The following is a 26,809-nucleotide window of genomic DNA, read 5'->3' on the forward strand; positions in this document are numbered from 1 at the left end:
GTTCATTGTTCATGAGCCACCCAGCTCTAAGCCGGGTCAGGATCTGTCCTTGAGCTGTCGCTGCTAGGATCAGCGGGATTTGAGTAAAAATGTGGGTCAGAAAGGAGGTTTGCATGAGTGGATTTGGCATTCAGATAAAAGCCTTCACTCCTGGCATTTGTACCTCAGCTTGCCTTGTGCCTTTCAGGGGGTCACTGTGCCTCTCCGTGCCTCAGTTTCCCTGTCTCTAACCTGAGAGTATGCTCTGTTCTGAAGCACAGGCCTGCCTGTAGAGGTGTAAACATTTATTTCTCCCCATATCAGGGTCAGAGTGCTTGCAATGGAGTGGGGCATCACTCCTGCATTCAGGTGTGGAATCACTGTTAGCACTTCAAAGAAGTAAAATATCAAATACACCTGACTTTCATCTGGCTGAGACTCCAGACCCCTTTGTTCAGGGTGGTGCTAGGAGTCTCCATCCCTGGGTATTTCAAAGGAGCATTTTGTTCTCCTCTGTATGTCTGATCATCATGTTTGTATACTCTTGTATCAATTTTATAATCTGTGAATTTTGTAGATAAAACTTTAAATTTTTGAAGTCTTGTTTTCAGATTTTCTTAGAAAGGTATTTTAATATTGGTATTTCCTGGAAACAAATAATGCTGTTTACTTACAAATTTGATTAGAAATTGGTTTACTGTCCTATAAAGTAAAATGTAGAGATATTTATCTGACTTCTTCACTTGCCTAAATGAGTAAGTCTGGCAGAGATTAATTTCTAAAACACATTGATCAAGCATACATCATTCCAAAGCTTATATAACTTGTCTACAGTGAGTTAAATCAATATGTGATTTAGGTACAGGCCTAGCTATGGAGATCTTATGCACAAAGATCTTTTATGTTGAACTGTCAGAATAGTTCCACCTCTAAATCTTGTGTGTATTATAACATGTGTATTTTATTTTTAGCGTTTTACTCCAGCTCCCTGGAGCTTGAAAGGGAGAATATAAATACTGAATTATGTGACAGACCTGCACTTGCATAAATTCTGTGTTAGCCAGTGACTCTAAAAAGGTGAATTTATGGAAGTGGTCTTCCTACATCCATACTTTCAAGGTCTTTGGAAACTAATAGAAATGGATTTTCTGTTCTGCCTAGAAAATGATTACTTAAGGTAGTTTAAAGGTGTAAAGCATGCCACCCTTTTAGCAGCAAGGAAATATCACTGATTTCAAGAGGCATTGTAATTATCCTCCTCTTTTGCCAGAGAGCCAGCACTGGCTGTTGATAGCCCAAACATTTCTCCACAGACAAACAGTACTATGTAGAGTTTTTTTGGCAAAAATCGTAATTTCATGGAAGATTTGTGGAAATACTTTGAGGAATGAGGAGGCTGCTGGGGCAGTGCTGGGTGCTGGACCAAAGCTTGTTGCCTCCAGGCTTTGTGAGGGGAGGAGGAAGAAAAGTTCAATTTGGGGAAAAATGAGCCTCAGAGGAACTTGTGGATTGATCTCAGTAGGAACCCAGTGAAATAATTTTTAAAATACTATTTAAGCTGCAGATTGTGGAAGTAAGGAGGGGGAAAATGTTCTTACACCAGCAGAATTCTTGTGAGAATAACAGGGGTGCATGGCCATGGACTGAGCAGGGAGAGTGTTAGTGCTTGGAAACATCACTGGGAATGTTCAGTCACTTTTACTCTGTAAATTTTACCTTTTACATTCCATACAATCTACATAATTGTACACTGGGCTGTTTCATGTGCTGTACTGACAAGTGTACGTAGCACATCTCTTCCAGATTTGTAGAAGTCACTTTTAATTTATGTAATCAGAAAGGAACCTTAAAAAATACATATAACAAATAGAAGAGTGAAGAAATTACTTTCAAGTTTCCACATCAGCTCTCTCAGCCCCAAAGATAAATTCTAGTTGACAGAGTAACTAATTTCAGAGTAGGCTCATTTCCTTACTTTTGGCTAATAAGGTAAATGAAGTAGATTTCACTTCAAGCATAACCAGAAAATTGAATAGACACCCTCCACAAATACTTCTGGTTTTTGGTGGTTTTCTTAATTAAAAGAAGGCAAAATCAAGTTTCAAATTAATTCAAGAGTCTTATTATAAAGGAAAGGACAGCAGGATGCAGCATGATGGATTTTTCAGCAATTAATCAGGGCTTGGATATATTTATCAATTAGTCTTAAGTGTCTTACAGCAATCGATGAGTTGCATTTGACAACTGAGAACATTTTCCCTGGCATGCAGTTCCTAAAGAAGTAAGCAAATTAGTCTGCTAATTAATAAGCATGTATTGAGGAGAGTAAATGAGAAATGTACAGTGTTTCTCAGTGTATCTCAGTGAAGAAATGCCCGATTAATTAAAAATACTGGTATTTTTATTAAAATATTGATAGGCATCAGGTGTCTTACACATGATGGAGTTTCAGGGGACAGGTGGAGGCTTTCTCCTCACCCCTGAGCACCTAGGGACAAGCAGCAGTGGGTTTACATCATGGCATGGGTTTATGAGCAGGAAAGAGAGGGCTGGTGGAGGAATGCAAGAGAATCCCCTCAGCTGATCTGGGTTGCAGAGGAGATTGAGCTCTCTGGCTTCTTGCAGAGGGTTCACAACTGCCCACAAGTGGCCCAGGAGTGGCCAAGATCCCTCTGCACTGCCAGGGTGGGCTCTGCTCTCCCTCCCCTTGGTGGTGCCAGGGGCTGAGGCAGCTTCCAGGGGCTGCTGTTGGAGTCAGAATTCACCAGCCCCAGCTGCCAGAGCAGATTTACACCCACAGTGTTGTTATTATTGATAATTACCATCATTGTGGTGTGTGACAGAGATGTGCTGAGCACTTGGGCACACTTTGGTGCTGGTTTTCCTGCAGAGGGGGAGCAGTGCAGCTCAGCTCTTTGATGTGGCACTCAGGTATCTGGAATTGATCAGGCATTTTAAAGACCAGGTCAAGTCATGGGCTTAAATGCATCTTGACTACACCAAGTTCCAGCTGACAGTTGCATTGCTTTCAGAAATTATTATTTATTCCTCTTAGCTTTAAATGTGTAATGTTTCTGTTTGTGCTAAGTAACCACTACATTTTATTCTTCTGCTAGGGTGGGAGTGAATGGGAACTCCTACACTGCTTGCACGATCTGTGTGATAAATTCAGAGAGGGGATCATTTTTTTCTCTCCAGTGACACCTTGTACCTGGGGTGTGTGCATTGAAATTTATGTCCAACAGGAAGGGTGAGTTTATCTTTTGCTATCTGTAGGATCCTTAGGCTGCTGCACTCTGTGCTCACCCAGCAGCATTTATTCTCTTTCCAAGTCCCTCAGCTAACCTAAATAATTGAAATCTGAAAGTCCTACTCCATCATTATTTACCTTCTTTCCAGATTATTAGATTCATAGGAAACTTTAGTTGAGATATTGAGTGTCCTGCTACTGAATTTTCTCCACATGAACAACTGCCTGTTTACCTGATGTGACAAATGGGATTAAGTTGTGGTGTATCTGTGTTGCTGTTGGGAAAGAAAGCTCTGTATGATGTGCCCTGAATCCATAGAACAGCTTCTTTTCTGCTACCCAAGGTTTAAATTGTGCTTAGAGTGAGAGGAGGGGGAAATACTAAATGGAAACTCTCTGTACCTCATTGAATATGGGTCCCTGGTGGTAAAATATCTGGAGGCAGCTAAACGTTAACTTGCAGGGTTTTTCAGAGCCTCTGAAAATGTGGCACCCTCTGATGATTCCCTGATGGAAACAGCATTAGGAACCTGCACAGCTTTGGCTTGCACTGGGGGAAAGCTGATGGTTTCTGGTCAAGTGAGAGTCAAAGGCTGAAGGGCTGAAATCAGCACAAGAGCTCAGCACTGGAGAGGGTGATGATACCTGTCAAGAGGAGGGAGTGCTGCTCCACACCCTTTCTCAGCAGTGATTACATCTATTAAACCTATATTTGCATCACCCTCTTCAAAAACATTTGACTCAGAGCTTTTAATTGTCATATTCAAAGCTGGATTTTCTCCACACACATAAATCTCCTCTTAATGTAGTTTTTGGTTTTATCTGAGATTATCTATACTTTATGTCTGGCTTTTTATCTAGTTTATTTAATTTTTTTTTGTTTTGTTATACTTTTAATGTTGGACAATAAAGACTGGAAGCCAGATGAGTGAGGAAAGTGTCATTATCTGAGGAGAGCAAAGCCCTTTGAAGGAAAGGCCACAGTGCTCTATGGTACTTGAAAGTCATCTTCTCACTAGTCTTATTAAAGCAGAATTACTTTCAAAAATTGTCAGAGCAATTTAACTTATTGTAGCCTTTTGTTATTCTTTCTCATTATTTTGATGTGTGTGTTTTAGTGATGTCTTGTCTGAAAATCTCCTCAAGATTTTTATATGCTTCTGTTATGAAAGATGAGAAGCAAAATTTGATATTTGCAGAATGATACCAATATGAGATGGATGCAGTCATTTGGACTTGAGATATATATATTTTTTTGTCCTAACTGATAAAATTTCACTTATTCATCTATGGAGCAACCCCATCCCCAGGACTTTTTTGACAGCCAGGCTGTGTATGGCTCTAGTGCAATATTCTCCATTGAGATAAATACTTTATACGAAATTAGCAAGTTAACATGAATTTTTTTCTACTCCTTTCCATTTCTTTCCTTTTGTCTCAATTAATTTCATAGAAAAAATTGCTAGACATTCTTTTACAGGCATGTTACAGTTTTATAGTAGTTCTGCTAAAAACCTCAAAACCAGCTTGTTAGCACCGATGGTGTGTTGAGGGCTGAGCAGGAATGGAGGCAGAAATGGTACAAAACCATGGGTGCAGTTAAGCTGTTTATGTGGGCACAGGTGCCCCATGATGCAGACGTGGTGCTTAAAGCAGTTTTTATTTTATTTATATTTATTTGTGTTTATTTTCAATGAAGTAAAATGTCACCAGTAACACTTGTACTGATTGTTCCTCTTGTCTGGGAATGTTGATTTAGCTGAAGTGGCTTCCTCATACACACCTTTCTAATCCCTGCTGAAGCTTTGGTCCTCACCAGGTTGAGAAAGATGCAAAAGAGAGCAGCCCATAAAACTGGAGAAGGGTCACCTCCACCTCCTCCATGGGGAGCTGCAGCTGTGCTGGGTGAAACAAACACAGCACTGATGGGGAGGTTCTGCTCTGGGAAGGGCACAGGGAAAATTTCCCTGGTCAGGCTTATCTCTTGGCTTGCTTTCTGCTGAATTCCTCCTTTTGGGAATGGATTTTGGTTACAAGACTTGCAAGCAATGCAGCAGTCCATAAATAAATGGTATAAAGTCAGGAAAGCAAGTCAGGGAAGTCTCTGCTGTCTGCAAACAGGCTGTTGTCAATTTGGAGGTTTATTTTACTTATGTTAAAGTATTAGATGGATTTGTGATTGTCTTTTGAGCAGTGTCTCTACATTTGGGTAGAGCAAGAAGAGCTACAGAGTGTACTTGGATCTTGTGGAAAGCAGTTTTTCTTCATTTCTAACACCTGCAGGTGTTAGATCTGTCTGTCTGCTGGTAGATTAAATTATAGCAGTGTTCAGCACTTGACCTGCCATCACTTCTTTGGGCAGATGGTTATGTACTTATTGGTAACTGAGCTGTTTTTTCTCCTTATGCTGCACCTGTACAGACAGATTTAGAAAGCTTGTCACTTTTAATGTAATAAGAACAAGCCCCATAAAAATTCAGATTTTAGTAAAAACCTTGGTTTGAATTGCAAATTCCTCCCAAAAAAATTCCATGGAGACCTGGCATAAGTCTTCTGTATGGATGGTATGGATGCTCTTTTCTCTCCCTCAGGACAATCTGTCCTTCCCTTAGCAGGCCTCTGTGCTGCTGGTACATTTGCAGCGTTATGGTGAGCAGGATGTGACCACATCTGAGAGGAGCAGGCAGTGCCCCAGGTGTCAGCAATTCCCCAGGTTTGTCTGACAGCATGGTTTGAGTCTTTCCCCCACCTCCTGTGAGAGTGCAGCCGCCCCAAACCCTGGCCCAGGCTCTTTGCTGTGTGCAGGGGCCAAAGTCAGAGCAAGTGTTTGGGGCTGCAGCTCCTGGGTAAAGCCAACTGCAGTTATCCCCTGGCCTCTGGGATATTTTGGAATCCTTCCTGCTGTGTGTTAGATGAGGCACTGTGAGTGACCTGGGGTTAATAACCAATAATAATAATAATAATAAAATTAATAAAAAGTTCTCATGTCCCTCCTGGCCTCTCAGCAAAGCTTTGTTGTGTCCTGTCCGGCCCAGCTCTGGGCAGGAAGGTCACATTCCTCAATGTTGTTCAGCTCTGCACCTTCCTTCTGGAAATGGATGCTGTTATTCTTCCTTGGATGCTCTGGAAGCCGCTGCTCTCCCCAGGGCAGCCCCTCTCCCCTGCAGCTCCTGGGAGCCTGGGCTCTGTTTTGCCATGTGGTGCCTTATGGGAAAATGGGAAATATGGGGCTCTCTGTGGCTGCTGCTCTGGGGGCATCCTGAGGAGCATGTCATGGCAAACAAAGCTGTTGGGAGTGCTTTTGTCTCATTGCAGCCTCAATTGTCTGGTTGAGGCTGTGGAAGTGTATCCCTGTCTGCAGCCTTTCTCCTGGGAAGCTGGAAGAGGGATGGGTTATTCTCGTTGCTGGTGAAGTGCTTTGCAGCATGTGGAGCCCAAGTGCCCATTCTGCCAGCTTTATGGTGATCTGTTGCAAAAAATGAAAACTTTAGCCAGTAGCACCATAATCACCAGGGTGTATCAGACTATTATTTAAGTCATAAACTAGAATTTCTGTCTTGAAAATATGTATTTTTTAATATAACTCCCTTCTTGCAAAAATCTGATTACTTTCACATTTATTCTAATGCTGAAAATGAATTTCCAACCCTGTACCCCTTCTGGGAAGCTCAGATTCTACCCAGCATGTCCGAGCAGCAGGAGCCACTCCAGGGCCATGGAGCTGCAGTTTGCTGGCGTGAGCCATGAGCTGGGCAGCTCTCTGGAGCCTGTGGGGAGCAGGGGCTGCTCTCTGTGGCCAGCAAGCACCTTCCTCCAAGGAAAGGCTCAGTGTGTCCAGCTGGCAGTGGTGCCAGCAGCTCTGCCTGAGCTCCCAGGGTGTCCTGTGTGCACATTCTCTGAACTTCACCCAGGGCTTTTTTCCTGGGAAGCTAAAAGGCAGCGAGAGGCTTCAGAGAAAAGGAAAACAATTCTTATCTCATTTGCTTCTCCTGTGTTGTGCTCACATGTGGAATTTGTTTGGAGATCGTTCACCCACAGGTGATTGTTTCATTGGATTCTGCGGTGAGTTGTTTTCACTCTTTGGCCAATCAGGGCCAAGCTGTGTCAGGACTCTGGAGAGAGTCATGAGTTTTCATTATTACCTTTTTAGCCTTCTGTAAGTATCCTTTCTGTATTCTTTAGTATAGTATAGTATTCTTTAATACAATATAGTATCATAAAGTAATAAATTAGCCTTCTGATAAGATGGAGTCCTCCTCATCATTCTCTCCCCTCGTTGGGATTGCCTGAATTTACAACAGTGCCCCATCTCACACAGGAGCTGCTCCCTACACCTTCTTGCCCATTGCTCAGGGCCATTTGCACGTGGCAAACCTTTCCTTATTTCCAAGAGGAAAGCAGCAGACCCCTTGCCTTAGGTCTCTGATCTTGCTTCCTCTGCTGCTGAGCTCTGGATGATGCAGCAGAGGGTTTGTGGTGCAAAGATAATTTTTGGAATAAATCAATGCCAGCTTCAGAGAGAGTTTCAATGGCACCTTGCTTACTGCTGTGGGTAGGGCCTGGCATTCTGTGCCAGGTCCTTGTGACTCATTTGAGCTCAGCCATTATCCACATTTTGGAGCATTAGTTTATAGGACTCTGAAGACCAAATTCTGCTGTCAGATAGAAAGGCAGAGCAGTTGCTATTTAATTTTTTTACCACCTTCCTCTTTCTTGTTATTTCTTCACCCTGTGCCACCTGTATATCATCCAGCTCTGACTTTGGCTGGCTTCTTGGAACAGGCAGAGATTTTCTTTACTGTCCCCTCTGTGTTTGTTCCTGTTGACAAGAGGATCTTGTCAATCTGCCAGCATTAGGAGAAAACATCAGAGAACAATAAACATTCCACATTTGTTAACATGCTTTTTTTGCTCCTCCAAACCCCTTGCTGTCAAGTAACCAGCTCCTTTGCCTGCTGTGAGTTAATGGGACTTTTAGCCTGTGATCTGCCAAGGATGAGGCTGCTGCCCATGGAGCTCAGGCTGCTCAGTCCAGCACAGATGAGCAGAGCAAAAACACTTCCAGCAGCCTCTGTTTCTGGTAGGTTCCATCATGAGAGGAGGTTGGAGTAGATTGTCATGGAGAAGATTGTATGGCTGCTCTCTGTTGGCTAAGATTGTTTAGATTGCACACCCTTTGAGTCAGATTGTGTTAGATTTGGATAAATAAGCCCTCCAGAGAGGGGCAGAGATCCCAAAGGCCCTGGCTGTGCCCTCCATCTCATTCCACATCAGGCACTGAGGCGCTGTGCCAGCATCCCAGCCTGGCACTGGGCAGGTCAGGTGTGTGTGAGCCACAGCCTTGGCACTGGCAGCACTGCCAGGCTGGGAGCTCAGCCTGGCCTTTCCCAGGAAAATCTGTAGCCCAGATTGTCACAGCTTGCCAAGGGATTCTGCAGAGACTCATTGTTTGCTCCATGGCTCTGACAGGTTTTCTCACAGAATTTCTTGCAGAAAGGCCTGAACAAAACCAGTTATTCTGACCTGCATGGGAGCATCAGACCTGATTTCTGAGATTTAAAAGGATGTGTTTCTTTTTTCCTCTCTAAGTATGAAAACCAGGAATGCTACAGAACACCTTAGATTTTATTTTCTAGATGGATTGCTCCTCTGTTTTGCTCAGTGGCATCAGGCTACAGGTAAATAACTGTAGGCATAAGGGACCTGGGGAATGGTTTCCTAAAAAAATCCATGAGGGGAGATTCTGACTGTGCTAAAGCCAGTGGGAACATTGACAGGACATGCAGAGAGCCTAGGACTTCTGCCAGGGCAGTTTTCTGCCTCCTCCAACCTCTTTACCCTCTTCCTGCCTGGCCATGACTGCAGCAGCATCCCTCAGCCAGAAGGGTCTGAGATGTTTTGCTGCTCTCCTCTGAGTCTGAGGAAATCTCTCCTGTCACTGCAGTGCAGCTCCTTTCATGGCATTGCTGTTCCTTGGGTTCAGCACCATCATCCAGAGCACGAGGCACTGTCCTGTTGGAGCTCTGTGGAACATACAGGTGAGAGGAATGAGCTGGCATTGATCCAGCTGAGGTCACCCAGAGCTGCACAGTGTGCAACACTCAGCTCAGGGCTGAAATGTGCTCCTGGTCTGTGCAGGGCCTGATTCTAAAGTGTGTTTTTGTGGGCATCCATTTGCTTAATGTGGTTTGGCATGAAACGTTTCTTTATGTTGGCTTGGTGAGGCTGGCTCTCCCTGAGACACTTGTGTTTTGCTTTTCCTGCTGGGAAAGGAGTGAACTCCTCTCTTCTGGGTTGGCTGAGACTGTTGAGGGTTTTTTGTTAATTTTATTGGTTTTGATTGGAAGACAAAAATGTTTAAAAGATAAAGGAAGCAAACTCACCTTAGAAAAAATATTGTGCTGAGCTACATAATTCAAACAAGAAAGAGCAATCACAAAGATCACAAGGGGAGTTTCCTGATCCCACAGGAATGCAGGATTGAAAAGAACTTTCTGACTTCCGTGTCCTTGTTTGCTAGCAAGCATCATTAAGACACTGAGCTGCTGCAGTCATATCTTCCATTTTCCAGAGCCTCTTTCCTTCCAGCTGCCTTTTTTTGGGAAGCTGAGGACAAAATATGTGTGTTTTAGAGTGCAGCAACAGAAAGCCAGGACAAATCTCTGAGCAACTTATTATGAAATCAAAACCCTTAACTTTCTTGCAAGAAACAGTTTTTAAATAGAAAATCCCAACACTGCAGTGTGAAAAAACAGAGCCTCCATTCACCTTGGTACTTCCTGAGAGGCAAATGAGCTTTGAAACTTTCCTTCCAAAGCTGCTAAGCTGGGCTGCTTTCCCTTTTCAGATTTATCCAGTGAAAGCTGCTCCAGAATTTCCTCTCTCCCAGCTCTGCAGGGCTCAGAACTCACCATGGGTCAGTCATGTCTGCAGGCTGTGAGGCTGGGGGTGCAGCCCAGCCAGAGGCTCAGCGGCAGGGAGAGCAGCAGAGCAGGGCAGCTGAAGCCTCCATGTGCTCTTGGTGAGTGGGGACAAGATTTTTCCAGCCCTCGCAGCTCCACAGCTCACCTGGAGGCATGGTGTCACCCCAAAACACAGCATGGAAGCTGTAGGTAAGCACAAGCCACATAAACCATCACCCAGGCATCTCAGGGTGTTTCCTTGGATGCTGCCTCTACAAATGTGGAGGAGAAACCGGCAGAGTCCACTCTTGCCCTGCCTGCTCCTGAGAGGTGAAGGGAAATGTTAAAATACTTCAGATGACTTCAGTGGAGTAAATCCTATTGTACTTGTTGAAGTATGGCCTTATCTTTTTCTAGTTTACCCACAGCTCATGTGCTGCATTCAATCAGGGAGCTATTTTTCATATGTTAGACATCAAATTGGATGGGTCTGTCTTGTTTGCTTGGTGAAATTGAGAATTGCCCAACCAAAATAAATCTTTTATGTGCAAGAATGACTCATTAGAATAATTTTGAATTGCACTCATTTAAATGTTTTTATTTAATGCAAATAAAGTTTTAGATCCAATTATAATTTTTATTTCCTCCTTTTGCTCAAAATTTTTGGAAGATACAACAGGTTTTAAAACTCACAGGAGTGTAAAGTCCCCAAAATCTGCAATGTGTATAGTTACATTTCTGTTTTATAGATCTCTGTTTTACTGATGTCAATTTAAATACAGCAGCAGTTTTAATGCTGTCAGTGCAATCTTCTCATGCCCAATTTGCTTCTAGATCAGTGAAGCTAAATGTGCTTTAAAATGCATGAATATTTATTTACTTTTTATTACAATAGCCTGTTAGATCCAGTAGTAGTTTTGTAAGTGCACTGCCTCATTGTAATTAACTTTTATGGGTTTAGTTGAAAAGAAATATAAACTCCTATGCTTTGTAGCCAACCAGAAATTGATACAAGATAATGAGAAAACTAGAATTGTCATGTATAAAAAGAAAGATTCTATGATGATAAATGGTTCCAGCGGTAAATTTGGTGCTTCATAAAGGCACCAGGCAGATCATGGAGATACCAAATAAAATGAAGACAGGTAATGTGTTTCCCACAGACAGATTTAGCCTCATCTGAGAGGATGAACAGCACCAGCTCCAGGCACTGGAGCCATGTGAGACACACCCAGAGTCCTCCTTGGGTGTGTTTCATCCCCATCCTTAAAATTTTTAAATCAAGAGAAAGGATTTTAGTAGAACTGCAAACATCTTACCAAGACTGAGTTAATTTTACCCTGTGTCATTGTACACAGAGATTGACCTGTCTGTTCTTCATCTGGCGAAAGTCCCAGTTAAATGTTCACTCCTGGTGTCCCAGCAGTGTCCCAGCAGCCCAGGGAGCTGCCTGCACCTGACTGAGAGAGCAGCAACTCCTCCTAATCCTTACCCTAACATTAGTTAAGTGAGAAACAGAATATTCCCCACTTAGAAGCACCATATTTGTGACCCAGATTTTAGGACACAGCTGTGATCACGAGTGAGCTGTGACAGGGGAGTGCATCTCAATGGCTTCAGCCACTCTGCCCATCCTGAACACCCCACACCAGTTTTTGCTTTTGTTTCTGCTTTCTCTTACCCACAAGCTCCTTGTTTTCCTTCCTAGAAGGTGTCTGCAGCTATATCTAGCAACACTTCCATGCACCAAATATCTGGGACATATTATCTCATGCTGAGAACTTGCTCTCAGCAGTGAAATTGGGCTGAGGAAATAGTCAGTAGGATGTGTTTCTCCACACTTGTCAAGGAGCAGCCACACTTTCCAGGAATGGTCCTATTGCAGTCTGCTGTAAAGATTAACAAATGGCTTCATTTCCCTGGCTGCACCTGCAGATAGCAGAGACCTTGAGGGAAAACCCAGAACCCCAGGGCTGGTCAGCTGTGTTTGTGTTCTCTGTCTGGAATTCACATTGAACAGCTCTTTCAGCATTGTTCAGTGTCTGCTCTGTGTTCACAGAATCATTCAGGCTGGGAAAGACCTCTGGGATCATCAAATCAAGGCATAAACCTGCCACGACCAGGGGCACCAGCAAACCCTGTCCCTGAGCACCACATCCTCCTAGCTCTGAACTCTCACAGGGACAGTGACTCCATCACTTCCCTGGGCAGCCTTTCAGTGAAGAATTTTTTTGGAATTGAAAGAATGCTTGACCACCCTTTCAGTGAAGAATTTTTTTGTAATATCCAACCTAAACCTCCCATGGCACAACTTGAGGCTGTTTCATCACTCAGGAAATTTGTTATTGGATGTAGATGGATGCCTCATCTGCAATTTGCTGTTTGGTGTATTTGTGTACATCCTAACATATTTGGTGCTTTGCTGTATTATATTATGGGAAGCACTGTGTGAAAATAAGTAAGATTTATTTTTAGTGCATGGTAACTTTATGTGATCAATACAATAATATCATAATTTCTTGCCTTAAGGGCTCAACCTGAATGCTGGTGAAATGCCAAGACCTGATCAATAGTCTGCTGCACTTTTAGAAGAGATGGATGTGATGGGCCAGCTCAGCCTTTGTGCTCAAAAATGTGGGGAAAATCACTGCCATTAGGCAGGCCAGTACAGCTATAGACAGCTGCTTTACACAACATGCAAAGAAATATAGAGAACTGAGGTGAAATCTCTACCATTCCCCTGAATATGTTGTAAGACAAATATTCCAGGGTAAAACATTAGTTTAAATTATACATCTTTCCAGGATTGTGTAATTAACTCAGAATTAACTCAACTTTTTCATTCTACTTCCTTTTCCATCCGTCAGTTGAATTGATATCATTAAATTCTACTCGGCAAATTATGATTTTACTGTCTCTATCCAATTCACATAATATATTCCTTGAAATTCTGGTTCTAGAGTTGTCTATTATTCATTAAAATACCCTCATAAGTTACTTCACTTCCCTGACACCTAGCAGTAAAAGTAGCAGTAAGTTCCTACTTTGTGTTTTATCAGCACATGCTGGGAAACAGGCTCTTTGTAATTCATCTGCTTGCATGGAAATTAAATGAAAATTACATAGTTGGGAGAGGGGCCACATGCCAATTGTTCAGCCTTGCACTATTTTGCACACTGCCTCATTGACAAAATACAATCTTTTCCTGAATGGACAATTTACAAGAGGAACCAAATGGATCTTTACTGGATATTCTGCCAAAATTGTCATTAAAGATGCATGAGGGGAATTTGTGCATGAACCTGTCATGGAGCCTAGGCTGTGATTAAAAATATGCTACATCAAAATTTGGGTTTCATGCATTAATTTCAAATATATATTCAATTTTTCCACTCCGTGTTTTCTGCTTGTAACAAGTTTTCTTGTTGGAAAAGTTTACTCTTCCTGCAGACAGTCTGATAAGCACAGGGACAGCAGTGGGTTCACTGAGTGAATCTCTCACCCAAGATGCTGTCTGGCTTCCTAGATGAAAAAGGTTCAGGACTAGAAAGTTCAATCAGTAATATACAAACATGAAGTGTTCCTCTATCAGCTCTTAGGTGTGGGATTTGATGGGCAAGGCAGGGTGGTTGATAAGGCTCTGTTGACTCATGTTTGTTTTTTTTGGGTGGTTTGATTTCCATTCCTATTGACACATTGGTGGGAGCCTCAGTTCTCCTGCAGCGCTGGAGTTATCAGGACAGACCAGTTGTTATTCAGACCAACACCTCTCCATCTTCTGATGTATAATTTGTTTTGCAACGTGTTTATTTTTGGTAAGATTGCGGTGTTTTGCTTGTTTTTATAAATGTCTATTTCCATCCTCAATCAGAGGCAGCAGCTGCATGGAAAGGTCTTGGTGTTGCTGAGATATGAAATTGCATGACAGGCTTTCCCTGGACCTGCTTGGGATGCAGGAGCCTGTAAATGTGTCTGACTGTGGCATTCACATTCTCTGAAAAAATCCCTTTGCCCAGGATTTTTCTCCTGGAAAGCTGAGAAGCCTCAGAGAAAAAGAGAACAATTCTTATCTCATTCGCTTCTCCTGTGTTGTGCTCATGTGTTTGGAGATTGTTTTCCCACAGGTGATTGTTGCATTGGATTCTGCTGGGAGTTATTTTCACTCATTGACCAATCAGGGCCAAGCTGTGCTGGGACTCTGGAAAGAGTCAGGAGTTTCCATTATTATCTTTTTAGCATTGAGTAAGTGTCTTTTCTGTATTCTTTAGTATAGTTAGTATAGTATTCTTTAATATAATGTAGTATTATAAAGTCATAAGTTAGCCTTCTGAGAACATGGAGTCAGATGCATCATTCCTGCCTTCATGGGGACATTCCCAGCAAATACAATATCTGACACCTGTGAATATTGATGGCTGGGAGGCAGCAGAGCTCTGCCCTTCTGCCTGTGCACTTGTTCTGAATGGGAATTACTTCTCACTCCACTATTGAAATTTTGTATTTGTTGGGTAAAATTTTGAATTTGCCGGTTGGACTTTTGTTGGTTTCTTCTGATCAGTCAATTTGAAATTAACAGAAAGGGAGATTTACATTTTAACACAGGAGAAGCCAAGAGCAGTGAGTCACTTGTTCAAATCCAACTGTCTGTGTCCATCCAGGATGCACAGCAGCAGAACAAGATTAATTGATTCATAGAACACAGCAAGTTGATGTTGACAAGCATGAATACAGGAAAAAAAACCTTTCAGGGTGAAGTCCTTGAAATATACCTTTTACACCATACTTTATCTACTTTTCATAATGATTTTTCCAAGATTTTCTAGTCCATATTGGGATAGGTGCTTCTTGTAGCTTGGCAGTAACTAATTATACTACAGCACTAATATTATTCATTTGTGTTTGTGAAATTTTAGACAACAATTAGAATTTTAGAATCATGGAATATCCTATGAGTTGGAAAGGACTCTCAAGGATGACTGAGTCCACCTCCTGGCCTTGCATGGGAAGCCCCAAAAATCCCACTATGTGCCTGAGAGCATTGTCCAAAGGCTCCTTGAGCTCTCTCAGGCTTGGGGCTATGTTCACTTCCCTGGGCAGCGCCTTCCAGTGCCCATCCACCCTCCAGGTGAAGAATTTTTTCCTAATTTCCATCCTAACCCTGCCCTGATGGCTTCAGGCCATTCCTTGGGTCCTGTCTCTGGTCACCAGAGAAGGGATCAGTGTCTTCCTCTCCTCCTCCCTTCATGAGGAACTGCAGACCCCAGTCAGGTCTGTCCTCAGTCTCCTCTCCTTGGGGCACCCAGAGCTGTCCCCAGCACTCAAGGTGAGGCCACCGCAGTGAGAGCAGAGTGGGACAGTCCCCTCCCTTAGCTGGCTGTGCCTGATGAACAGCACCTATTTTGTTATGTTTAGCTAGATTATTATGTTAACACATTATTTTATTATTGTAGTTATCACTGGGTTTGATTTGTAATCAAGGGCAAGATTACACGGTAATAATAGTATAACCATGATAATAAAATAATGTTGCACTTGATTACAAAGCAAAAACAAGCCTATCAAAACCCCCAATGGTATAACTTAACTAAATATAATTTCTTTAATTTCCTTTACCACCTCATGAGACCACTATAATTTTCTGGGTAATAGTATTCTTTCTAATATATCAGTACTCCCACGCTTCATTTATCCATGTTAAATTAAACTTCTACTTCATGTGAATGGACCTTACAATAGGCCCACAATTTCTGCAAAACCCAGAGGAGTACAACTGCACCCAGAGGGTGGTGACATGTTAACTTTCACTTTTTCTGATGTTACCCATGGGTAATAGGGTCCACATGCCAAAACATTGCTATGGGAAATGGGATCACTTGTCCTGAACTGCAGATTTTTTTTCAGCAGATTTTTTGAATCCTTCTCAGGATTCAAAACTGGGTATTTGCATCATTTGTGAGAGAGAGACAGAAAGTCAGGCAGGACTGGTGTTGCTGCCTGTTTGTTTTCTTGTTGGCTGAGAAATGCCACCTGAATTTCAGGATGTGAGGATGGAGTTACATGTGATAGCTTAGTCTGAAGTGTTTCTAAACCTTTGCATCTGTGAGAAAAGCTGTGCTGAGTTGTCTCTTATGTGTCCTCATCCAACAGTTTGACAAGTGGGCATATTATGGGCTGTAAGCACTGCAGTAGGAAAACAGCATAACCTCAGGTTAAATCACATCCAACTTCTTTCATAACAGACTGAGAGAAGTGAGCAGTTTTAACTAGTAACAGGGCGTGCACAAAATGCTTACAATCATGGAAATCCTCAATGTCAAGTTACATGGTTTTACCAGTTGGATTGTGACAGTAAATGACAAATCTGTTGCTTGGAGTAAAGGGATGATTTAAAATCATGTTTCATCAGGCTGGTTGGGGTGTAACAGCTCTTCTGGGAGGGCATGGGGTGAGCAGGGTTGCAGGAGCCCAGTTCTTCATCCCCAGACAGCCTTCCCAGACCCCTGGATTCCCAGGGCTGCTTTGGATGCTTGGGTGCTTGTGACAGGGTGACCTGCTCTGTTCACAGCAAGGGGCTTGGGACAAGCCAGCCTTATCTGAGCATCATATCATATCAATCATATCATATATATCATATCATATCATATCGTTTGGGAGGCTGATTCCCTGCTAGTCTGAATGGAGAATCCTGCAAGAGGACCAGCAGCTGAGCCCCCTCTCATCTGTGGCTCTGGTGCTCCTGGGCTGAAGATGGAATTACCCTGCAGGCCTTGGCAGGTGCAAAGGGAAGCACTGCCACATGCCAAGGTGAGGGCTGCAGGCCTTCTTCCCTCCAAGGCTTGATGCAGAGACATCCCCAGGCCACGATTCTGCCCACACTCCCCATCGTGAGCCTTTAATGTTGGTACTTTTTGCTACCATGGGGTGGAGGCGTTGCAGCAGGAGCTCTCTGCTGTCTCTGCCCATGTCCTGTGGGTGTCTGGGCTGTCTAGGAACGCCTCCTGTGCTGCTGAGAGAAATGAGCTCCCTGGCAGGATCATCAGCCAATAAAGCTTTCAGACCTAGTCTCCTTGTGGAAAATTATTTTCTAGGCCTGTGAAAGAAGCCTCCAGGGTTTCCATGGTGTGGCAAAATGAGGAAACATCTAAGAATTATGGGAAAATAGGGAAGAAGTGGAGAAGGACTGCTAGGTAACTGATGTTAACTTCAGACTTTGAAACATTGTGCTGGAAGATAAGGCCTACTGAAATAATATTTTTTGGGTATTGTTCAAGATTTGAAAAGAGATCAAGTAGTTAAATAACAGTGGCACTTGTTTGCTTCCTCTCATTTCTACATCTTATTCTTCAGTTAAAAGACAGTTATCAGCAAAATTCCCTGAGTTTTTGGCTGGGTCACACCACACATCAAGAATCTTCATGGATAACTGTGCATTTCTGGCTGCAAACTGGGCGTATTTTGCACGCAGGCATGGTTCAGCAGGTTATTGCTATAGAGTACAGAACTGATTAGCAATACAGGCATTTTCTAGATTGCTGTTAGAGTTCTTTAATTAAATGTCTGTGTCTTGTTTACACACAGGATGAATTGTCCTCCACTCCTGTTTCAGGGAATGACCATGATCTTCCTTGTGCTGCCTTTTAATTGGGGCATGTTGCACCTGCACAGATTTCTCTGCTGAGCTGCAGCATGGTGACCAACAAACTCCTCGAGAAGTGACACTTGCTCACATGCTCACACACTTCTTGAGATTACTGCACATGGAACAGTGTTCACTAGCAAAGGAGCTATTATTATTATTATTATTCCCTTGAGAGAGCCCCTGCAGGTGCTGTTCCCAGTGTGCTGAGCTCCAGCCTGATGTTTCTGCTGTAATGAAAAGTCTGGTCTTGGTCAGGAGAGGTCTGGGCACAGGGGCAGAAATGCTTTGCAAGTGGGAGGTGATGCCTCAGGTTTCAGCTTTTATACTTTTCAGATTCTGTGCTGCTCTAGTGTGTACTTCTGAGCTTCATATTATGGGATGGTGAGCTCTCCTCACAGAGCTGGGAGACAAAACAATTCCTTCTCCAGCTGGGGACCAAGGACAAATGATCCAAATCTCAGGCCCAAGAGCACAAAAACCGTGGGCTGGAGAGAGAAAAACAAGAAGGATAGGACTTCATGAGCTAAAGCTGTAATTGAACAATTAACTCCAATATGCAAATGGACCAGGATTTATAAAAGTGAGAGACCCCATGACTTTTGTTGTGCATTTTGTGACCATTTTGGTTCATCTTGGGTGTAGCCCTGGCTGGGCTCTTGCACTGCCCAAGGTGGATCCATTGAGGCCTTTTAATAAATCCCTACTTTATTCTTTAACTCCATCCAGTCTCTGTTCCAGGTCAGCCTTCACAAGGCATCAGAGGTGTGCACCTAAGGGATGCAGTGACAGCAGGACAGTAGATGGCACTAAGGATGAGGACCAGAATTTCTTGGCTTCTTAGCAACCCCCAAATAATTGCTTTTGGCAGTGGCTGCTGTAGAACACTCTCACACTGGCATTCCTAGCTGTATAATCACTTAGAGATGGAGGAATCAGCTTCCTTGGAGGAAGCTAAATGTGGCATGTGTTTTGCAAATCCTGAGAAATACCAAGAATGAAAATTATTATCTCTAAGCACGATCAAAATATGGCTTCTTTCCTTTGGCTGAAGTGGTTTCTTGCCAGCATCAGTCTCACCAACTGCTTGTACTGGGTTTTGACCTCATCAGGCAGCAAACTGTGCCTCCCACTGGCATGAAGTGCAGCAGAGCATTAACCCACTGTCCCTAATGGGAAAGCTGATTCACTGAACTCCTTCAATATCCCTAAATTCCCCAAAGCTCTTGAGTGTGGGTTACACTCTGCTTTGGCACAGGGCTGAGCAGGTGCAGGGCTGCACTGAATGGGGGCAGAACAAGGATCACATCCTGGGCACATCAAGCAGCCTGCAGCAAGAGGGAGGAAAAATCACTGACACTTTTCAAACAGCAGATTTCACATCAGGCTCTATATCCCAAGACATAGGGAAGAAATACTGAGTGGACATGCCAGGTATAGCAGACCAAACATCTGCATCCTATGCTCAAAGCCAGCACTGCTGGTTTGCAGAACAAAGTTTGCAGTGAGTATGCAAATTCTTATCAAATTTGTCATTTCCCTGGAAGATTTCACTAGCCAATAAAAATATTGGCTAGTGAAAGATGGCAGATCTGTGTTCTCTGAATAAGGAACCCTTTATATCCAAGGAATATTTTATCTCTTACTGATATCAGGTATTTTATCATAATCTGGAGGCCAATTTGTCCAGCTGCATTGTCAGGAGGGAGCCTGAGCTGAGAAGGAGGATTAATCCCATGTAGGCTGCCAGGCAGCTGTCAGCATAGCACAGACATCTGAATTGCCACTGGGTTATGCTGGAATAAAACCAAATGCCTAAAAAAATTTCCTCTTTATGGTTTTGTGTCCTTTCCCTAGCCCTAGAGCCAGTCCTAGGATTGAGGCAGAGTTTAAAAACTTCATTTGGTGTTAGGAACTCTGAGTTCAAGCAGATGGCTTCTGCTCAGCAGACAGCTGTAATTGAATAATGCCACATCATTTTCAGTTCTGAATTTTAGTTTCCTCAGATGATCTGCAAGCTTTGGCAGATATTTCTTATGATAATGGATCTTTCTCAATTTCATCAGAACCGAGGAAAACCACCTGTTACTGACACGCGTTTGTGCACTTTGTAATGAGACAGATTATTTGGAAATATTTATATTCTCATGTTTAGAAGGTATTTGTGTGAGGTCTGTGTTTGCTTGTGGGCTTACTTTCCAGGGTGGTGTTCATCCAGCTGTTGCTTTATTACGCGTTAAATAACAGGTGAAGGCTGATCTATGAGCTGCATGAAGGAAATTGAAGGAGAGGATGCTCTCCTGATGCTGTGCTGACATACAGAACATCAGTGGATAGAAAATGTTTACTGATATGGATATTTTTTTAGGCAGTGGTTTCATTTAGATCAATTACTGTGAAGAACATGTAGCTCAGAAGTGTGTGAAGAGATCACAGCTCTCTTGGAATTAAAAGGCTGGAAGGAACCCTTTATATGAACTTGCTGAAACAATTCAATTAATTGTGCCATTGCTCTGTTAACTGTCCATATCACTCAATGCAAAAATTCCAGATGCAGCTACAGATGCTTCAACTGTGAGCAGAGAACAGCACTGAGCCTAGAAATTTATCCTCTGGCTTCAAACATAACTTTAGTCTCTGCCAATAAATGAAAAAATTAATATAACACATGGATTTATGGAATGACAAATTGCACCAGAGTAATTTTATATTTCCATAAGAGAAGAGATGCTGACATTGGGATGAAAACAACATTCACTAGGATTGCTTCTTAGCAAACATCCCATTTTATTAACAGGGCTGTTTAAAGTATAGTATATGGAAAGCTGGCTCCTTGCATTTAAAATATTACTTAAATGGTATTCAAGCAACCTTTCCCTAGCTCAGATAATTATATCTGTTCTAGCTTTAATTTTCCTTCTTTCTTACACATCCTGTCAAGACTGCAAGTCATTGCTATACTGGATAGAAAGGAAAATCTAACAGCTAAAATTCTTATAACACCATGTGAGTGCAATTTGCAATAAAATACAGTCACATAAATTAATCACTGCAACTTGTGAGACGAGAACCAAAATATCTTTGGAGGCACATTCAGCTCCTCTGGAATTTCCCTTTAATGGTGAGGGGTTTCCAAAGGACACCACACTGCTCCATGCCCATTTCCTGCTGCTCCCTGCCGTGCTGACAGCTCCAGGAGCTGTAAACAACAAACAGCTCAGGGGAAAACCAAAGCTCAGGCAGAGTGTCACAGCCCAGCTGGATGTGAGCAGTGGCACAGATCCAAATAAATCCTTAGTGTGGTGTTGCACTATGGCAAAGCAGCATCTTCAACTCCCAGATGTTCAAGCCAAGTGTGGGGTGCCAGCAGTGTCCCCCTGGACACTGATCCCATCACCTGCTTTTCTTGCTTGGTGGTCTCTTCCATTCCTTTGGCCATCCCATCACCTGAGAGCCCATCCTCTGCTCAGAACCCCTTGGGACACTCAGCCCTTTTTGAACTTGCAGCACTGAATAACAGAGTCCTTCTCCTAAAAGTCACCATCATTCTTTGTGTGTAGGTTATGTCCCTCTGCATGGCTCTGCTGGAACATGTGATGTTTAAGGGATCCAGAGAGCCTTAGGACAGCCTTCTTTTGCTCTAGAAAAATGCAGACTAGAAACTTAAAGGTAAACAAAATTTCTCATGTAACTTGATGCCCAGGAGTTCAGTATATTGGAAAAACTTTAAATTCCACTCTCTTGATGATGAAATCAAAAGGATTGGCAGTGCTGCCCTTGAGATGAGCTGCTGCTTTAGCCAGGAGGCTGCATGTCCCTGAGCCCCTCTCTGGACAGTGGTAAACACTGATGGCTGTGGGGCACCAAGCAAAATGTTCTGTAGTTCTTGGGCATGATGGAGATTTTCAGCACCCTTGGGTGTGTGACTCTCAGAGGGATATGGATGTCTCTGAGTCATTTGTCTATGTAAATTTGAGGAAAACAAACTAGCAGAAAAGAGATAACGTAGCTTTACACTTCCTGGTGTGGTATTTCAGACTTAGAAATGCTTTACTTCCTAGATAAGAGAGAGAGAAGAGAATAATTTAAACTCTTTCATTCCCTTGGGAATAATGCAATGCTATAATGTTAAAACTGTATATAATTGCTTTCTATTTTTGTAAAGCCTGTGGCAGCTATGAACCTTTAAAGTGAACACTGGAAAGTCTGGTTTGTACAAATTTCTTCAGTTGCATCAATGGTGCAGTGGGGGTAAAAAGCAGTGGGAAAGTGTAGGCTTTATTCTACAAACCACAACAGTGGCTTTCCCTGGCATGTGTGAAAGAACCTTCAAAAGCAGCAAAACCCCTCAGAAAGTGACAGGTTTGGGGTCTGTCCTGGGTTGCTGTTTGCATTGTCTGATGCTGCAAGGAAACCCAAGTGAGAGCTGTCACTGCTTGGGGCACTCTGCTGGTTTTGGAATTCCCAGGGAATTATCTGAGGCATCTCCTGGATCTTCTGCTGACCTTTCCAAGGGTCAGAGCACTCTGCAGAGCAGTGGGGCAGTGAATGGCCTGAACCAGACCTGTGGCAGCTGCAGGATAAAAAGTGCTTCAAGCACACACAGTGTTGCCATTTTAACTGCTGGGAGGTTCTGCTTTGTACTGGGATTTATTTACTCAAACTGCTGCCTTTTTTCAGTCAATTCTTTAAGGTAGTTAAAAGTGAATTGTAAATGCAGTAAATATCAGAAGCCTAAAATGAGAAATACTGCACATATTTTAGTTTTTAGCCAACCCAATGAACATTTTTAAAAAGGCTTTTGAACACATAAGCATCTTTAGTACTTATTTTGCACGTGTTAGCTCTCTTTCTTTTACATAAATAGTATATACAGTGTGCATATATGTCAAATGTCATAATGAGACAAAATATATAGTTTTTCTTCCTGTGTCATTTTGAAGGATGTTTTTTTTCCTTTTGTCCATCCCAATACATACAAGGCACTGGTTAAACACAGCAAATGTGTGCTGAAACCTTTTCCAAATTCCTGTTCATGGCTGGAAAAGGAATGACTGATGTAGATTGCTGTGAGTTTCTCATGAAAAATTCTTGAAGATACAGAGATAAATTTTACATAATTCTTCACTTTATTGTTGTGTAAACAGGTTATTCCAGATTTGTCCTAGGTGTTATACTAGATTTTCCCAGGACATATCCTGGAGCAGATTGCATTGTAGAAGTACTGAACATGTACAAGAAGCAGACTTTTTTTTTCTTTTTCGGTACAACCATTCTCCTACAATCTGGAATAATTCTGTTTTACCATTTGACTTAATTAATTTTGCTTCCATTTGCTGTGTTTTGTTCAGTCACCTCCTTCTAGAGTAGCTGGTAATTCTGACTCTCATGCACTGAACAGTACAATGCCAATAACAGTGCTAAGCAACTCTTTTTACCCATATGCATAAAGCTCTGACAAAAGTGACTCAGTTGCATAGCTGCCATCTTCCTTGATGAAAAACACAAGAAATGTAAGGAACTCTTATCTGACAGCAAATTAACTCCACAGAGAGATGGTCTGTGACTATGCCAAAATGCCTTTGAGTGTCTTTGTTTTTCTGCCAGCAGTTTGTGCTCATCTCTGCTCTTCAGTGACACAAAGAAGCTGTGGTTTGCTTCTTCATCCTGGGGCAGGAGATGAAATCCCACCTGGGGACCATGACTCCTGGTTAAATATGAGTGTTTGTCCCATGTGTCCTGGGAGGAACCACATCAACCACAGATGCCATGGGATGCTATTCAGTCCTAGAGGGTGAAGTAATATTCTGCAGAAGTTTCCTTCCTGCAAGGATTTTTGCATGCTTGTTTTATTCTGATCAGAACCAGAAGATAGCACTGACCTCAAAGCAATATCATTGCAATAGTTTTCTGTACACTTTTCTCTGTTAATTTGGCCAGTGTAAATTTCTACCCCCCACAAAACATCTGGAGGCAAAAAAAATCTGTGGTTTGATTACATGCTGTGTAAAGAAATACCAACTTGTGTTTTGATCTGCTGTGGTCATCTAATTCCCTTCAGCACTCTCCTATCTACCTATCTACACTGCTCGACCTGCCAGTGCATTAAATATATGATTTTCAGATTAATTCAAGGTACAAAAATCAGTGTTTCTTACAAAGGATTTTGGTTTTTTGCTTATGCAGGTGTTTAGAACTGTTTCTTTCTTGGAGCCAAATTTGGACTGAGATGAATGTTTTTCACTGGAAATGCAATTACTATATCTTAGAGGTGCTGGGGTCCAAGAATTCATTTCACTCAGTCATCTGCTCTTCTAAATATAGGGTAATTGCTATTCTTTGTAAATGAAATAAGAGAAAAAAGAACACAAATTAGAGAAATGTTACCCTCTGTAATTAGAGTGTTTCTGAGGATAAAATTGTTTTAAAGGTATAACATTGTTAACAGATTTTTTTAAATCCTTGTTTGCATCTTGGCACAGTCACAGGGCACATTTCCCATGCTTTGTACATTTACTCAAAACAGAATTAGAATAAAGCTGTTTTTCTTTTTTTACAAATTACTGGCTTTGTAGGCTGTGTAGGTGTTTTTCAAAGGCATGCACCATGCTTACTTAAAAATAATTACATTTCGAGCTAGAATATATATTATGCCCTTCCTATCGAGCAACAGTGATGTGTTACAAGCTGCCATTCTGCAAATTTCCAGAGTGACATTTTGTTATTGCAGATCATTTTAGGAAACTTCCTGAGAAAGTAAAATGCCTACTCGTGGCTGTTCAGCTGGAAAAGTAATGGAGTGCTGTGGGAGAGGAAGTGCTAACAGGATTTGGCATTAGGAGAGCTCTCATCTCACCTTTATCCTCAAAAGCATCCTGCCAGTTTGCCTGGGCAGTACTGAGGGCAGCATGGCTGGGGTGTGTTGGTGTCTGTGGCTCCTGCAGGGCCAGGGCTGGCGGCAGGGGATGTCTCCTGTCCCCACGCTGGTGGCTGCTGGGTTGGGATGAGTTCACTTCAGCAGCAGAGGTTGTTCTCGGGGGAATCAGTCACTGGAAGTGTTTGGAAAGCTTGAAGGAAGAGGTAAGAGAGGCTGCTCATCATTCAATAATGCTGGAAAGGTGGTTGCTGTAGAAACCTCTTCCAGGTCTGGCAAATGTCAGGAATCAGGCTGTGCCCACTGCAGCAGCGCGGCTCAGCCCGGAGAGGCTCCCAGCACAGGAACCCTGGAGGCTGGCTGCCTTTTCCTGGAGACACTGGGGTTTCCTGGCCATCTGCCTGATGTGGGGAGTAGCCACCAATGCCACTGCTTCCCTCTGCAGCGGCTGCTGCGCACTCATGATCGCGCTGCCCAAGCTCCCAGGGACTGCTCCCTCCATCGGGGCACACTCAGGGCTTTGTGCTCCCGGTTCAGCTCAGCCTGAGCACAAAGATGGAGTGCTGAGGGGTAGTGTGCTGGATCTGCTTTGGTGTGGGTTGGCAGTGAGAGCCTGAGGCTGTACAGAGAGCACAGCTCCCACTTGTAGGATTTCTGACTTGTTCTTCCCCAGAGCATTCACTGAGGCATCGCCCAGCAAATCCAAGGTGTGCTTGGCTGCAGCTCTGAGCTCAATTGCAGGCTGATGGCAACGATGTCCTCAGCTATAACAAAGTGTGAAGTGAGCAAGAGGCAGAGAATTTGATCCTAGTGTTATAAAGGGGCTGAGTCATATTTAATCAAGCTCTATTCATTTGTACAGCAGAGGTGCCTTTTAAAGTAAAGATGCTCCAGCCACAAAGTGCTGTACTTAGTTCCCTTTGACAGGGACCTCTCAAATGCTTGCTGCTGTGGATTTCAGTCCACTCACAGGCCATTTAATATACATGGTGCACACTCCCTGAAATGAGTGGCTTATCTCCCCAGAGCTGAGGTCTGGCTGTGTGGGTTTGGTGAGTACTTAGCACTTCATCTGCTTGTTTCCCACTGGTAAAATGAGCTAATGTGTCCATCTCTCTGTGCTGTGCTCTTTGTGAAAGGTTCCTCGGCTTCTCTGGGACATTTCATAATAATTTACTCTGGTTCAGTTAATCTCAGGTTTCTGCATGAAGGTATTCTGGGTCTCTCTTGGCTGGGTAATTTGTTTCAAACCATGATTTCTGAGACTAATAGTTTCATCCTTTCCATTTGAGATCAGTAGGATGGAGCTGCGCCATTCTTAATATAACATTGATTCTACAGAGTGATGATTCTGATCCTTGGGGTAAACTTCAAAATTGCTTTAGACATTCATGTTCTGAATGAAGACACAAGAATATCTCATTATTCAACTATTATGAAGTCTCTCATGTTTTCAGCTGCTATAGATACTCTAGATTTGTTTTGGTAAGTAGCCCAGAGCTTGGCAGGACATGTTATTGATCTCACACAATCCATTCTGGACACTGACATGGGGGTATCATTCACAAATCAATTTTCTCTGAGCTTTGATTTAAGTATCAGTGGCCTTTGAGGATCTTTCTGGGTCACTTTTATTCTCAAGTTGTACTTCAGCACTGAGTGAACTGTTTAATAAGTGCAGGCACCCAAATGAGCTGTGTGCCAGCTGCTGTCAGATGTGGCCATTGAGTCTGTTCTGTTTGCTAACATAGTTTCTGTAAAGAATAACACCCCATCTACCTTCAAAACAGTTTTTGAACTTCAGCCACTCAGTCCCAGCATCTCTGCAAGGAGGCAAGTATTCCTTTGATATCAAGGCACACTACCTGGGGAGAAAAGGTGAAGTAGTGTCACTTAGCTATGTGATAGACTGCACAAAAACTGTCTGCTACCTTTCTCCTCAGCAGACAGAAACTGAGACTCATACGTCAAGGAAGTTTTAGAAAGGATCTGAGTCAAGTTAATGCCACAAAATGCTTTGCAATCCATGAAAACCATGTGATGAGTGAGTTATAAAGGAATGTAATATTTGATTTTGTGATGATATGGAAGAAACGTTAAGAGTGGGGAAGAGTGCTAAAATGGTCACTTGCAGGCACTGCCCTTTAGTTACTGGTCACAGAAACCAG

At 42.8% G+C, this 26,809-nt stretch overlaps 1 protein-coding gene across 3 annotated transcripts in view; it reads left to right on the top strand.

The window, feature by feature from the left end:
* HTR2C (5-hydroxytryptamine receptor 2C) overlaps nt 1–26,809 on the top strand; it is a 216,889-nt gene that overhangs the window by 174,808 nt on the left and 15,272 nt on the right. The window lies entirely within an intron of this gene.

This window comes from Molothrus aeneus, chromosome 14, assembly GCF_037042795.1.
Source record: "Molothrus aeneus isolate 106 chromosome 14, BPBGC_Maene_1.0, whole genome shotgun sequence".
NCBI classification, from domain to species: Eukaryota; Metazoa; Chordata; class Aves; order Passeriformes; family Icteridae; genus Molothrus; species Molothrus aeneus.